The following is a 4,842-nucleotide window of genomic DNA, read 5'->3' as shown; positions in this document are numbered from 1 at the left end:
TAGCAAAAACTGCAGGGGATAAACTGTCCAGGTGGTTTGATTCCTTTTATTTAAAAAATTACCATGCTTCACTGTGGAAGGAAAATGCTGAGGATCACAGGTCACAGGTTTGGGCTTCTAGTCGTGCCATGCTGCTTGGGCATCACCTGCCTGTTCACCTTGAGGAGCTAACCAGGGTGGCCATCATTTCTGTTTTCCAGTCCCCACTTGCTTTAACTCCCCCAGCGTTATTCAGCGCTAGGAATGGCCGTCATTTCTGAAGACCGAAGAGATGATAAGAAAAATCTGTCTTTAGGGTGATGGTATGGAAAATCTAATAACTCATCAAAACCATCTGAAAATTGCTCGAAAGTCAACCGAGTGAACTAGGCAGGCAAACAGCACATAGAACACATGGTCTGGCTTCTCCTTGGAGTTGGGCTACCTGATGTGAACTTCCGGCTGGCTTCATGCTAGGTGCTGTGCTAGAGAGTGTAGTTGGCACCCTGCCTATTTTTTTAATTTGATCATTTAGTCAGTGAGGAAGGTAGTATCTCCATTTTACAGAAGAGGAAACTGAGACTTAGAGACTTAGATTATTGGGTAATGTGTCCAAGATCACACAGCTAATAAGTGAAATCAGGTTTTTCTAAAGTTTACTCTCTCTCTTTTTTTTTTTTTTTTAAGGCAAGGCAACCCTTGGTTGACCACACAGATTGCAAGGACCTTGTCAGTTTACAGTCCCTTATTTTTTAAGCCTACAGCACCTGGTCTTTCTAGGTGGTCTCCCATCCAAGTACTAACCAGGCCTGACCTTGCTTAGCTTCCAAGATCAGAGTGGGTTGGGCTTGTGCAGGGTGGCATGGCCGTAGGCTCTTTGTGGCTCGGTTTGGGGTCTTTTTACTGGAGCATGCTGGAATGAGGACGTGGTGAGATTGATCCTGCAAGTTCAGGGTCACAGCCCATCTTTATTTAAAAATTGTGTTAATTTGTCTATCATGAATTTTTTTACTTGATTAAAAAAATATTCATTAAAAATTAATTATAGAGTGTTTGATGCCTAACCTGCCTCACCTTAGTCCTAAGTAGCAAGCAGTTCTGCTCTCAGAATGCTGACAGCTTAATCAGCCAACGGAGAATTCCATCATTGTTTTCAGCACTGGGATACTGTTTTTTCCCCCTTTGTGGCATTTTGGGGGATGAATCAGTCTTAAAGACACGTGTTACCTTGGCTTTACCTCTGAAGACACTGCCCTGCCTCTGATAGACACAGCTGTCGGTACCATAGGTTACTCGGAGCAGTTTGGTTTTGAGAAACTGAAGCCCGGGTCAGATGAAGACCTACCTGTCAGTCACTGTAGCCAGGAAGCTGGGTTTTCTGTAGCTTGGTATTAATACTTTGGGGTGGGCAGTAGTGGGAGGGAGTTCTCTTTTTTAATCGAAGCCACATAATAAAAGAGCTGTGAAATGAGGCTTTGTCCAAATGCTGATGCCGGCTCTCTGGTAGGGAGATGCTGTTGGTCATCGGCCTGATGACAGGCCAGCGGAGCGCAAGGCGGCAGCGTGGGCCAGCCTGGTGCAGGGCAATGGCTGGCCGGCCCTCCCCTGCGCTGCTTGCAGAATGGCTTGGGTAGCCTGGGTGTCCTAAAGAGATCACAAGTCTAGCCTAATGTATTTTATGTTTGAATTGGCTGTGTTTAACCGAGTCTTTAAAAAAAATTAAGCATTTAAAAATAACGTTATTTATTTTCGTGTGTCTTTTTAATTGCAAAAATAATAGAGTCATCATAGAAACTTTGAAAGGTGAAGACAAGTAGTCAGGCAACACATACTCAGGTTGCTTTCTTCTTCATATTTGCCTGTATAGTTTTTCTTTTCCTTCATTAAAACAAATCGACTTTATTTTTTATAGCCGTTTTGGATTCACGGCAAAATGGATTAGAAAGTACAGAAGGCTCCCATATGTCCTCTGCCTTCCCTCATCATCAACATCCAGCATGTTAAATTTTTAGATTTTTTTACAATGTTTAATTTTTTCCAAGTTTATAGTATATTATACATATGTTTTGTGAATTTCTCCCCTCCTTAATCTGGCTTTAGTAATCCTTAAATTAATTTGATTAAGGCCAAAGCTCTCCTGAGGTCATTTCCTGTTGACCTTTCCTCAGAGGAATGCGGCTGAGCTCACAGTAGGGAGGGGTGGTCCCCAGATGACTTGCTTTTTGAATATTTATCATGTGGAGATTTCCCAGAATGTGCTTAGAAGTATTTAGGAGCTAAGAAAACTCCTCCCGCCCTGTCTCTCTCTTTTATCACTGGATTTTTTTTCTCAATGGCATTTGGGGGAGGGGTTTTGGGATCCATTTTCTATTAGAAGTGTTCAGCCTTCTTCACGAGTTAGAAAATAGAATTGTAGTAGGAGTGTTTCCAGAACAGTCTTGAGTGTTAAAGGAAACACCTAATTCTGATGGATGCTTCTGGCAGTTAAAACTGTGGGGCGTGCCTGTTTGCCAGCTTGAGGGCTACGAAGTGGTGCAGAATTTCCAAGGAAGTGGGTGAACGAGAATTGGGACTATGTCTGCTTTCTCAGTGCTGTGTTGCTGAAAAAAATCACCTTGCCCTTCTGTACCTGCAGATGCTGGTTTATGTTGTTCACTCTATAGCTACTGCTAGCACAGGCCATGGCCCATTGTCGGTGGTCATTAAATCTTTGTTGAATGAAGGAAAATGAGACCCCTCCTTTGGGGGGTTCATCTTGGTAAAATTACCTTGAACCTTTCCAACCTCAGCTGACCTTCTCACCAGCAGTTTCACCCCCTTGGTCTGTAAAAGCCTTGAATTTATTGTCACACATTGATGGCAAATCCAAACTTAGGCATCACCCTCTCCCTCAGACACTGTTCCTCTACTTTAGAGTACCTGTCCTTTAGCTTCTGGAGTTCATTTCAGCCTCTCTCAGTATAGGCCCGGTTAACCTCTCTTAACATTGGAGATTCTTTAACAGTGTTCTGTGAATGGCTGGGGCGCCTTGCACATCAGGAGCTTCAAAATCGTAAAAACAAAACACCCAGTTAGAGGGGGAAAAGTCTTGTTTGGGGGCCACGATATCCTATATTGTTGGCCTGTAACTTAAACCTAACATGGGCTCTTCTAATACTTCTCATTACTCCTCTTTAACTGAACTCTGAGTAAATGACTGGATTGCTTGAGTCTCTGAGTAAGTGACTGGATTGCTTGAGTCTATGAGTAATGTTGTTGGCACCAACTCCAGTAAATAGTCTTATTTTAGTGGACAGTATGCCTAATAGCATTAAGGGGGAGGGGAGGGAAAGAAAGGACCAGGAAATTGACATATGGATATTCCGCCTCCATTAACGTTTGTTGGTTTGATGGCCACCTTGTGAAGGCGTGCCATTTGTTTAAACCATACAGAAGTTGGCTGAACATCTGGATTCTGTTTACCTGACAACCACTGAGCAGTTTCAGGGACTCTTGTTTTGAGAATGGGGCAAAGAGCACATTAATTTGAGACCAAAAGAGCCAGAAAGTCTGGGGTGTTCTTGGTGGGTTTATGTTGAAGTCAAAATCTCTTGATTCTTCCCGATTGAATTTCTGGACTCTTGATTTGTATTTGGTTACACAGCAAAGGGACACATCTGTGGTCTTCGCTTTATATGCATTTTTACCAACTGCTATGAATCCAGTGGAGGCATTATGAATCTGTTAGAGAGCTTAGATTTTTTTTCAAAATATGAAACAAGCTCATATTCTTAATTGTTTTAAGAATTATATTGTATTCTTCATTGCTATTGTAGCTTCCTCTTTTGTTGTCTAATGTGTATTTTTGTGTGAGAGGGGAGTCTGTCTCTGTCTCTCTGAAATATAGCCAGTCTGTTGGGCCAAAATGTTCAGCAGTTACAGTTGTCCAAAGTGAGTAATATTATTCTTCTTTAATCTTATCATTTATGTCCAAAATACTATGATGTTTAAGTTTGATTTAAATTTCTACTTCTGAGTTTTTTTTCTTTTGAATTTGTGTTATTTATCTTTTTTAAAATTTAAATTGTACTGCAACTTGGCACATTATGGTGATATGAAAGGAGATGAAATATTTTTTAAGAAACATCAGTGCTTTAAGATGAATTGTAACTACTGAAGTCTTAATAGATGTTGTGAACATGCCACTCCACAGTTGGACCAACATACCTTGGTTTTAAACACCACTAATTCAGAGTTCAAGGCTGTTTACTTTGTTTGACTGAAGTTTGTTTTAACACAATGCTTTGGGAACAAGGTTTGTTAAGCAAATAGTGAAAATAAAGTCATATGGGAAAAAGTACTCTCTTTAAGAGATTTTTCCAATACTTTGGAAAGAATCATTCATGATTCTACGTAGACAACATAAATAGTAGCATATATTATATACTGTGTCGTATCGTTCTCTTCACTTAATACACCCTGAAGATTGTTCTGTGTGAGTAAATAAAGATCTCCCTCATCTTTTTTATTGGCACATAATATTCCATTTTATAGGGGTATCTTTAATTGTTTGTAAAGTTATCCCTGTTGATAGACATTTAGGTTGTTTTGAATATTTTGCTGTTATAAATAATGCTGCAGTGAAGATTCTTGTTGTCTCTTTGTGTGTATATCCGAAATATAAATTCTAAATCTGTGGTCAAAGGGTATGTTTGCTTTTAATGTCGATAGATACCACCATATTGTCCTCTAAAAGTTTATACTCATTTTTTTTTTTTTTAACCAACTCTTATGTAGTGCTTACTTTGTACTGGGAACTATTTCAGATGATTTACAAATATTAACTAATTTAATCCTCAGAGCAGCCCTTAGAGGTACTATCAT

At 40.0% G+C, this 4,842-nt stretch overlaps 1 pseudogene; it reads right to left on the bottom strand.

Moving 5' to 3' along the window:
• Positions 1 to 734: 734 nt before the first annotated feature.
• On the bottom strand, positions 735 to 853 carry LOC112477827 (annotated as a pseudogene).
• Positions 854 to 4,842: the final 3,989 nt, after the last annotated feature.

Source organism: Pteropus alecto, unplaced genomic scaffold, assembly GCF_000325575.1.
Source record: "Pteropus alecto unplaced genomic scaffold, ASM32557v1 scaffold13, whole genome shotgun sequence".
NCBI lineage: Eukaryota > Metazoa > Chordata > Mammalia > Chiroptera > Pteropodidae > Pteropus > Pteropus alecto.
The sequence above is the reverse complement of the archived record's forward strand: the minus strand, read 5'-3'. Positions and strand labels throughout refer to the sequence as shown.